The 11,837-nt window shown below is 34.8% G+C and overlaps 1 non-coding gene across 1 annotated transcript; it reads right to left on the bottom strand.

The window, feature by feature from the left end:
• Positions 1-10,997: 10,997 nt before the first annotated feature.
• Positions 10,998-11,104, bottom strand: LOC145118104 (small nucleolar RNA R71). Its single transcript, XR_013713086.1, has one exon. It is a non-coding gene; the product is annotated as a small nucleolar RNA R71 (small nucleolar RNA).
• Between the last annotated feature and the right edge of the window lie 733 nt (positions 11,105-11,837).

Here is an 11,837-nt window from a genome sequence, read left to right as displayed (position 1 = left end):
TACAAATGCATTATAATGTATATCGGCTCAACTAAACATTTATGTCCTTATAGAATCATCAAACACAATACTAGCATGAAATCCTAATTGCTTTTACCAAAATTTTCTAAATTAACCTTAGCAATTTTTATGCAATTTTTTTTTAATTTTAAACCTAGGATTCTAATTTAACTAATGTAACCAACCCCCTACCCCACACTTAAATGATGCAATGTCCCAATTACAAGTAATGCATGATAAAGAACATAAAAGTAAAGAGAGAATTGGAACAAACTCCCCTGGGATAGAAGTTGCAAGGGTGATATTCTTCTTTTTAAGCTCCATCTTCAGCTGACTTCGGCATGGGAACAACTCATCCACGCCTTGGGAGTCAAAATCTCGTGTGGTTGATAGCTATAAATATTCAGGTAAGAGCTTATTGGAATCGCCTAGAAATGGTCCTCATAAATGTGTATAGTGACCGCCTCGAATGGAATCAAATCGCTGACTCGAAAATAAAAGATTGAGCAACTCGCCGAGTTATATGTTAAGAATCGTCGTGTTGGAGCGTGATATAGGCATAAATCGCTAATTTTCTTTGGAACTCGTCGAGTTTAGAATATGCACTCAACGAGTTTTCGGCTCTTTGTGGGCAATTTCTCCTTTCTTCTTCAGGTCATATTTTATGTTCAAGGAGGGTATTAGGTTAATACATCTCCTTATTTTCTTCAGTAACAAGACTCCTTTTCAACCATTTTAAGCATCGGACTCATAACATCACTCAAATCTTCTAATCTTCTCGTCTAGACTTGACCCCTCACGTTAATTCCCTCACGCTTTAACTTATTAGATCAATTCTCATGCTAACTTCTGCAAGATAAAAAAAAAACTACATAATAAAAAGGAAAAAAAGCATTAAAATAAAATCCTAAATTACCCCTAATAAACTAGAAGTTTAAAAAAGAAAAAGAAAAGCAAACACTAATGACGGGTTGCCTCCCGCAAGCGCTTCTTTTTGTGCGAGTCTTGAGCTGGACTCTCAACTTAATAATATTCCAATAAACTCAATGCCAATCCATCCGTTGCATTGAATATCCTTTGTGGACTAATTTGTGAAATTTTGCGCTTTGCTTTTAAAATTGGCCAAACGAGCTTGAATTTCTAAAACCCAAGAATCTTGATAAGGGTTGGGACCGATTAGGTACTAATCAGAAATGGATCGCGCTTTAGAACTTTCTCCAAAGTTGGAGTCGTCACCCCATGCTTCGAAACACAATCTGGGAAAATAGGGGGCCCCATCGTGGTAATGGTCAAACCACGACTTGGTTCCTGCAACTCAACTTGTTCTTGTTCTTGATCTGACCCTTCTGCTAGCAATCTTTCCAGCTCCTCCAAATCTCTTTCCGGATTAAATTCTTCATCTTGTAAATTTAGCTCTTGTAACTCAGATTGCTCTTGTGTGTTGGGCAAGATGTTATATAACCATCTTCCCAATTTCTTCAAATCTTCATCTGAGTCATACTCCTCATCTTCCCGCTCAAATTCCTATACTACTTCGTCAAGAAAAGCATCAAGAGCATTGAGATTTGGAAAATACATAATAAAATGATAATAAAACTTAAAACAGGAAACTTGTAACTTTATATGAGATAAATCTCACACAAAGGATCGATAACATTAGCAAACAAATTTAACTATTTAGAACCGTTCCCCGGCAACGGCGCCAAAAACTTGATACATGTGGAATGTACTAGTTTTAATCCTACTAACTTAAACACAAAGACAAACACACGAAAGATAGTGTACCTATCAATTAGTAGTTGAGTTCAGGTAAGTAGGGTATCGAACATAGGGAACGGTAAACAATTAAAATAAATACTAGTATTACCCAAATAAAAACAAGTAATAAAAGGGGGTTTTCTCTAGTTTTGCAAGACTAGAAACTTAAGCAATCAAATAACACTTAAACAAAAGACAATTAACAACTAAAGGAGAATGAAAAAACAACTAGATTCAATAACATAAAAGAGACTTCCATTTAGATTTCGATTCACTTATTCCTATGGTTGATTTCGTAGCAAGTGCAATGGATTAATATATCAATGATTACCGATTTCTAATGTGATTAGGTTCATGTTCACTATTACTAATCCTTTAGCAAACAAGTTAATTCAAACACTGATCAAGTGATTAAACTAACAAGTTTCCTAGTGTTCAGTTCGAATCAAGTAAGAATTGTAATATTAGTTAACTAAATTTGTCAATTCAATCAACTCATATGTGGCTGTTCATCACACATGCTCACACATTAACTTACTTATTTTCTAGTTAACCCTAGGTTCATGTTCACTAGTACTAGGCATACAATCTTGTTTTCACAAAACTATATAATTCAAGCAATTAAGAAGATATTCATACAACTCAATAAACTTCATTATTAACAGAAAATAATTATCATTAACTTGAAAGGATATTTTAACAAGCTTAACAAGATAAATAATCAAATCAAATTAATCTAAACCACTCAATCAAACCATATTCATAAGATCATCTAGTCTAAACAGAAGTATGAAGCTTTTAGCTCATAACTACAGCAAATAGCATCCTAAAATCGAAATCTAATGATTCAAACATGGTTCACACAAAAGATTAAGATAAAAGTAATGTTTGTTTGCCTTTGTTCTCTTCAAAATTGACTTCTAGTTTGAATTCTCGAAAACCAAAGCCTCTAAGAATCTTTCTGGCCTCCAAAAGTCGCTCAAAGCCTCCAACATCCAAGAGGGTTTTGGGTGAAAATGATCTTTATATAGATTGTGAGAAACAGCTCTAAATCATCGAGTTTTATGGAAAAACTCGTCGAGTTTTTTTTACTTTAAACGCATGTACGGCAAGGCACTATTTTATCGAGAATTTTCATCTCAACTCGTCGCGTTTTTGGACCCAAATCGTCGAGTTCGTTTGCAATCAACATTTTCTCAAAACATAAAAGTCGTCCGAAATGGTGTCTAGTATTCATAACATTTTGATTCTCGTCAATCGGAGTTACGAGTCATGAGATATGGCCAAAACACTGATCAGGGGTCAAGTTGTCCAACAACATCCTTCTTTCTTTAAAAACCAAGATCCAAGCTTCCAATCGCCAATTCCGCTCCCTTTTCCTTCCGAGCATGTCTTTATTGCTGAAAATGAAATTTTAAAACTAATTTAGCATCTTTTGTTCATTAAATGATATGAAATCAACATAAAGTATTAAGATAATGCATGAATTTTATAAATAAATATGCCCATATCAAGTACTCAGGTTGAGCTGGCTCAGAAGGCTAAAATTCAATGGTCTATAGAGGGGGATGAAAATTCAGGTTATTGTCATGGGGTCATTAATCGCAAGAGACATCAAATTGTGATTCATGGTTTTATGATTGAAGTGATTTTTTGGAGGAAGGCAACTGGAAATCCCTTTATTATGGGATTATCTTTTCGAGATCATGCATATGATGGGATTTAGACCCTAGTGGAGGGGGCGGATTAGAGAACTATTGATTTATGCTAGGGCCTCCGTCTTAGTTAATGGATCGCCTACTGATGAATTTCAGATCATCGTGGCTTGAGATAGGGAGATCCTTTTTCTCCCTTTGGATTTTAGGAATTTCGTTTTCTCATCTTTTCTATGAAGATGACGTCATGCTATTTTTAGCCCGGGATCCTGAGAATGTGAACCGTATGATTCACATTCTTAGATTTTTTTTGTATGGCTTCAGGGTTAAAAATTAATTTGCTTAAGAGTAAATTGATTGGAGTGGGGATTCCTTATACCCAGGTTTCTACTGTTGCTGATAGGATTGGTTGTGATGCGACTGAAGTTCCGTTTATTCATCTCGGTGTTCCAGTAGGTCAGATTATGACTCATGTTTCTACATGGATTTCTGTTTCTAATGGATTTCAGACTAGAATTTTGGGTTAGAAGGCTAAATGTCTTTCTATTGGAGGACAACTTACTTTGGTGAAGTCGGTTATGGGATCATTAGGCAGTTATTTGATGTCCATCTTCCTTACTCCTATTTCAGTTTTGAACTCCTTAGAGGCGTTGAGGGCGATATTTTATTGGGGTGCAAATCTAGATAAGAGACGTATGCACTGGGTTAGATGGGACATAGTTTTAGGGACTAAAGAGGTAGGAGGTTTGGGAGTAGGGAGCCTTTTCTCCTTTAATAGGGCTATGATGTTACGATGGTGTTGGAGATTTTATCATTGCCCTAATCTGTTGTGGGTTCGTGTCATAAATTCCTTGTATGGTCCAGATGGTGGTTGTAGATCCTTGATCATAAGAACGGCTGGTACATGTCCCTAGAATGAAGTTATTTGTATGTTCATTCAGTTTAGAGACAGAGGCCTCAATATTTAGTATTGATGTCCTATCAGGATTGGTGATGGCCGTTACACATACTTTTGGCAAGAGTTTTGGATGGGTGACCAGCCGCTTGTGTCTACTTTTTTGTAGAATTCATGCTATGGATACCTTTAAACATCTTAGCGTCAGTGATCTGATGTTGTAAGGTCGGGATATGTGCACTTTGAGACGCATTACTAGAGGTGGCGTTGAGCAGGAGCAGTGTGATGGGTTACTTTCAATTACTCAGAATATCCAGTTGCAGTCGATTCCAGATAGATTGGGGTGGATTATTGATACTGATACCTTTTCTGTCTCTTCTACTCGTGATTATATAGATGTCAGTATGCTTTTTGTAGGAGGTGAAGAGATCCGGTTGAATAATTGGATTCCCATTAAGATTAATATTCTTATATGGAGAATTCAGTTACTTAGTATTCCCATTAGAGATAGACTCTCTCAAAAGGTGATTATGGTAGACTCGATCCTTTGTCCAATCTGCTCTGGGAGTGTGGAAACTATTGATCATTTTTTTGCAGGTTGTGCTGATCTGATTGTGATTTCGATGCGTATTGCCATTTGGTGGGGGTATTCAGGTGCCTGGTCAGATCTCGGTTAATTCTCTTTTATCGTGGTATTTTTCTATCTCTATGAGAAGTGGCCAACGCCAATCATTTGATGTAGTTGTGATGATTACTTTTTGGTGCAATTGGAACTTTCGAAATTCCACTATTTTTGGAGCGGATAATCCCTCAAATGCTTTGCTCTTTAATGATGTGGTGTATAGGTCTTTTTTCTGGATAAGTAATAGATGTAGGAAAGCCAAGCTCAATTGGAGTTCTTGGCTTCATAATCTTATATCCCCTACAATTTTGTTGTAATTCTTTTCTACCTCATTGCTAGTTTTTTAATAATATATCCGACGTTCTAAAAAATTATGTTGAACAAATAACAAGAAAGTTTACGTAGATAGTTACATGTATGACTTTAAGGTTGTGACATTTTATGATGCAAATTGTCGTTAGACATAACTATATTACTAGTTATATAGTCGTATTATAGATTGAGAATGCAAAAGGACATAGCAAGTAAGAAAATATGAGATAAAAAGTTTTTTTTTTTTCAGAGATGATTATTTGAAATTAATAACAGAAGTTCTCAAAGTAAATTACCTCACATGATTTAGTATTATGAATTGGTCTTGTCTACCTAGTCTTAAGGATCTCACCTGCTTCTTATTTATAAGGTGTTTAGTTAGGTTACAACTATACTAGCCTTGTATATAAATACAAGTATTCATACTATGTTTGATACAAGAATACTTTCATTTACATTCTTTGTTTATCTTTATGGTATCAGAGTGGTAATGCATAATTCTTCCCTCTCCTTGCTGATTTCCTTTTTTTCTTTTTCACCATGTCTACCGCCGCCACCACTGCACAACTACTTGCAGTGGAAAATATAACAACTACTAATCTCAATTTTCAAATTCCCCCTATCAGCATCAAACTTTGACAAGGAAAATTATTCACTTTGGCGTACCACTTTCTTTTCTGTGCTCGAGTTCTTTGAACTCGAATCCTATGTTCTTGATCCATCACCTCGATCTGCCACAATTACCACCACCAATGCCACTGCCGATACCACCATCTCCACTCCAAATCTTGAATATGCTACATGGAAGAATAAGGATCGATTTTTCATTATTTGGTTAAAATCAACCCACTCAGAGCGATCTCTTGCTACTGTTGCACGCTCATCATCCTCCTATCAAGCATGGAAAACCTTATAATGAACTTTTTAGTATTAGAGTCGTGCCAAACGTATGACACTGAAGACTCAATTACAAACTCTTCTTAAAGTATCTCTATCAATGATTGATTATCTTGTAAAAAAATGTCAAATTGCAAATTCACTTGCTGAAAACCTCACTCCGGTATTAGATGGAGATCTTATTGGCTACATCCTAAACGGGCTTGACTCTTCATACAACTCCTTTGTTTCTGCTTTTATTATGCACTCTGATTCAAGCACTATTGATGACCCTGTCGTATTGCTTCTCTAAGAAGAAGCTAGAATTGATCATGATCTTGCTCGCCAAGTAGCTGCTCAACTCCCTTCGCAGCCTTCATTTGTTCCTATTTCCTATTTTCATATACAAATCAGGTGTGCTATTGCCATATATATATATATATATATATATATATATATATATATATATATATATATATGTGTGTGTGTGTGTGTGTTATTTCATTACATTTTAGCTATATTTTGGTAAAATACAAATATATTTGGTACTTATATGGTATAAATTCTATTTTGTAGCCAAAGAAGGATATTCTTGTGGAAAGGGACCAAAACGGTACAAAGTTGGGAACTTGGAGGTTAGAGCATGCATCAAGAAGAAAATAGGAGAAAAAAACGAGTACATAAAGAATGCCACGTCGTGGTGGATTATATGCCACGACGTGTCGACATGTCCAACCTAGAACCTTCTCCAGATCTCCATGGAAAACTTGGTGCATATGAGATCAAGTATAAATTATGACATTAAGGTCAAATTTTAGAGAGCGATTCCAAAGAGCTGCTATTTATTTCAGCCAAAAGCAACCCTAAACCCTTTTGAAGGAAGAATTCATTTCAAGAACAAGTCTTAGAGAGATTGAACTGACGAATCACCATTTATCATTCAGTTTGCCTAGAGTTTATGATGTTTAACGTAGTTTTCTATTTGATTATGTGTTCTTTTTCTATAATCATGGGCTAATAACCCATCACTTTCGTTTAGACTAGATGAACCCTAATACTATGTGTTAATTTCAGTTTTAATGGATTATTGAAGTTGGATTTAGCTTATGTTTGATAAATCTCCAACTTAGCATGTTAAAGTTCCTATCTTTATTACTTTGCCTCAAGTTTTGTGAAGTTATACGGCCGTTGATTGCATAAACTTCTTTACATATTTGTTTATTGAAACGAAAAATCTAATCTAATGCTAAACTACTCCTTATTTCCACCTATATCCACGATGAGACTTGAACCCTCAACCTCAAATAGGGAGGACAACACGGAATACCGCTGGGCTAGAAGCCCTTTGGTTACCTACCTGGTTGTTTATGATCATTAAATTGAGTAACACCTGCAAATTTAGGCTACACATAATAAGTAATAATTATTAAAATTAAAATCCTCAAATACTTTCGTATTAGGAAAATACGAAAATCAACCGAATCGTTCATAAATCGTAAAAATAAGTGTGCCAAGACACACACACACACACACACACACACATATATATATATATATATATATATATATATATATATATTGAAAGTATACGTCAAAAGGTATGAAGAGAATGGTTGACTTTTGGATAAAGTCACCAAAATGAAAATCGTAGTACTCATTAAGATATGAAATTTGGTAAAAGAAACACCTAAATCAGAGTCTGTATGAGAGAGTTATGATTTTTGCAAAATCATTAAATCATATGAAAATAAGGGCTAAAAATAAATTCAGAATTAGCCGATGCAGCCTAAAGGAAAGTCGTAGTAGTCATTGAGAGCTATGTGTGGAAGAAAAGAACGTCAAAAATGGAGTCTCCATGAAGAAATTATGGAGTCTCAAAAATGGAGTCTGTATGTCTAGGAAACCTTTGTAAGTGAAATTACACTCAACTTTATTTAGTGTAATTTCTATTTATAGTCATAAGTCGCTATTATGAACCTATAAATACGATTTATCAGTGATTCCAAGTCATAATACTGATTGATCTACTTACGAGAGATGTGTTTAGAATGGTCACATTGGCTTGGTTGTTGGATTTCATAAAAACTATTATGCCGAATGATCCTACCTCCCAACTGTTCTTCCTGGATGACCCTTACATGATAGATATTGATGTAGACACTGGGATTAGTGAGGATCTACACTATTATTAATCTTCAGGATCATTAGACTAAAACTCTATATTAAATATACTTAGGTCACGTCAGAGGAAAAGATAAAATACCAAGGCGAAGTTCTGCCCAAAATCTGAGGCATCCACTTTTATCAAGGGAATGCATAGTCCCTTTCGTAAACATGATTTAATAACAAATATAACTAAAGTATTAAATATCTGCAGGAAGTCATACGTGAATTATGTGCTTATTGCATGGATTACATGTTAAGATATATATATATATATATATATATATATATATATATATATATATATATTACTATGCTATGTGCGAACCATATATGGTTTTATTTCATGTTAGGATTAAATAGATAGTATCATGTACTAGTATTAAAAGTAGTATTGTTGAGAAGATAAGTTAATAAAAATACCTAATAATCTTATGAAATATATGTACACTAAGATAGGTTAGTGTCACACAAGTATAGAATTGGTATTTTTAGTTGGTTTCATGCATTATAATCTAGTCTAGGGATAAAATTACACTTATGGAAGATACCTAGTTCAGTTAAGTTGATATTAGGTAGTCTCATTAGGAGAATGTGCATAATCTAGGAACAGAGAGTAAAGCTCTATTGCATGACACTATCAGCTGTCGATGTACGGTAGCTCCGCACGTGATGACCAGAAATGGTGGGTCCCGATCAGGAAACTGTTAGCGGTATGCATGGTCACCCACAGAGTAGGTGACAACACTTGATCATTCTATATGATCTTGTGAATTACATTTCTAGTGTGAGCTCATTACTCACATACTTAGATGAATTGGAAAACCATATTCATCTAATACTCTTACGGCCCATAGGCCTTTATGACTTACACTGGCAAAGGAAGCCCCTACCTATGTATTCAAACCCTTACCTTAAATGGTTCGTCGGGGAGAAAATTGTCCCCTATAATCTTGGACTAGGATCTGTGAGGACCGGTAGGAATAGGCATGTAGGAATGTAAGCCTATATGGATATTGTATGGTAACGGTTAGTGTTGCAGGTTTGATAACTAAGGAATATTATCATATTAATATTATGGGATTGAAATCCCTATGTATCTCACCAGGCTTCCCAACCTCACCCACTCAGGTGATATGTATCACATGTATCAAGAATTAAGCTAGAGGAACTTGATTAGGATGTTGAGTGATTAAGAGACAACCTGCAATAGTATTTAGGGCCATCGGGTCTTTACACTGTAACTTCTGTATTTGTATTGATTATCACATCCTTCAGGTTTTAACATTTTGGAAACAAACGTTTGTAATCAAAATGATCCTTTGTACTGGGATTTTCCGCAAATATAAATAAATGATTTTTAAAGCATAAAGAAAAGTTTTAACTGGTTCTGAAAATTAGAGGATGTCACAAATTGCTAGAGATAGATGTTGATCATACCCTGATATAGGTGGTAAAGGTAGTTGCTTAATCGTGTTAAAGATCATTATTTAATCATAATAATTGCTTGATTATCTAATCTTGATCATGGATATATAATTCTTAGATTTATTCATTTATAGCCCAAATAGATCTTAAAATCAATTAGTGTTCTTAACTTGCATGATCATTATGGTTAAGGTTCATAAATTGAAATATGTTAGTTAGTCTAATCGTGATAATTAGTGAATTTTAATTTTGTATCCAACTTATATTAATCTATTGTTTGAAATTAACTATAGGAAAAGGGTGATCCGAAGCTAAACGAAAGTATCTTTTTCTCTTGATTGAAAATCAATTTCCAATTGTTTTCTTAGTTTGAAGTATTTAGTTATTTAATTTTAGTTTTTCTAAACTTGAAAAATCAAATAAAATCCCCAATTTTTAGTAGTTTTTCTTAGTTTAACTTTTAGTTTTTATTTTCTTATTGAAATGTCGTTCCTTGTGACCGACTCCTTACTTACTCTACTTTACTTCTTCGCGACTAGGTACGCTGCCTATTTGTGTTTTAGCAAAGTCGAATAATTAGGATATAACTTTAAAGCTTTTAAGTGGTTATATATAAAGCACAATCAAGTTTTTGATACTGTTGTTGGGGAATGGTTTATTTTACTAGAATTTAATTACTTTTAGTTAATCAATCCTTTTAGTAGGGTAAAATCTGCAAAAAGTTATTTTTCTGCGTTATTTATTTGTCTGTTTCATCAGGATTCACGGCATAGCGATCTTATTGCCACGCCGTGGGAACTGAAGATTTCAGTTTTCTGTTTTAATTCGTTTTACACATTTTTCCTTGTTTTGTTTTAGTAGTTCTTGACCAGGGGAGGATAATACAAGAGAACTCGAGAACATAATGACAGATATAACAACCATGACGATGGAGTAGTACAATTGGTGAATGAGAGACGATAACGGGCTGGGTCTTTTGCCGCCTGAAATTCCAGCCGCAACAAAATTTGAGCTTAAGGGACACATCCTTAATATGCTCAATGACATACCATTCTTTGAAAAAGAGCATGGGGATGCATACAAGCACATTGACGAGGTATTGGATATAACAAATTATATTAATGTACCAAATGATACACGAGATGCGGTGTTGCTAAGGATGCTTCCAGTTACATTTAAAAGAGAAGCAAGAGATTGGTTGAAGTCGCTTGCACCTGGAGCTATCACTACATGGACATAACTAAGAACTGAGTTTATTCAACAGTTTAGCCCACCTTCATAGATTTCCAAATTGAAGAAAAATATACAAAATTTTTCAATAATACGATGGGGAATCGTTATATGAAGCATGAGAGCGCTACAAGGGAATGCTTCTAATTGTCCATAACATGAATTGAACATGAAATAAGAAATATCTATTTTTTATGATGGAATCAATGTGATCACTCGCCAAATTTTAGATTCTCAAGGGCCCATGACGAAGAAAGCTCCTGCTACTAACAAGGCTCTTATTGAAGAGTTTGCAAAACATTATAGAGAGTATCACAACCCAAGGGAGGATATTACTAGAAGAAGATCGAATGGAGATGGAGGTCAAGAAGGTATTTCTTCAATAATCGCAATGCTCGACACCATGGATAGAAGAATCCCAATGATGGGGCAATCCATTCATGCATTACAAGTTGGGTGCGACAATTGTAGTCGATCACATCTTACAAGGGATTGTGATTTGCATGAAAACGGGTACATGAAGGCTCAAGTGTGATATTAAAGTGGAGATAAGTTTGCTGAAGATTGGAGGAAACCAAGATATAAGCCATATGATGAGTACAAGAAAGAAAAGGAGGAGAAATATCAACAACAAAATCGTGGCGTTTACCAAAAAGAACAAGCCCAAACCGAAAAGATAGCCGATCTTGAGTCAATAATGATTATATTCCTGGAAGAAAGAGAGAAAATACATGACGCCACAAATGTAGCGATTAGAGAACAACAAGCTTCTCTCCTAAATCAATAAGCATCTATTTTGAGCATCCAAACATAAAATCAGTCAATTAACAAGGCTTGTGCAAGATAGATTACCAGATACACTTCCAAGCAACACTAATCCAAACCCAAAATCTTATGT

The sequence above is a fragment of the Lactuca virosa genome, chromosome 5, assembly GCF_052849685.1.
Source record: "Lactuca virosa cultivar CGN04683 chromosome 5, Lactuca_virosa_CGN04683_v6, whole genome shotgun sequence".
In the NCBI taxonomy this organism is placed as follows: Eukaryota; Viridiplantae; Streptophyta; class Magnoliopsida; order Asterales; family Asteraceae; genus Lactuca; species Lactuca virosa.
The sequence above is the reverse complement of the archived record's forward strand: the minus strand, read 5'-3'. Positions and strand labels throughout refer to the sequence as shown.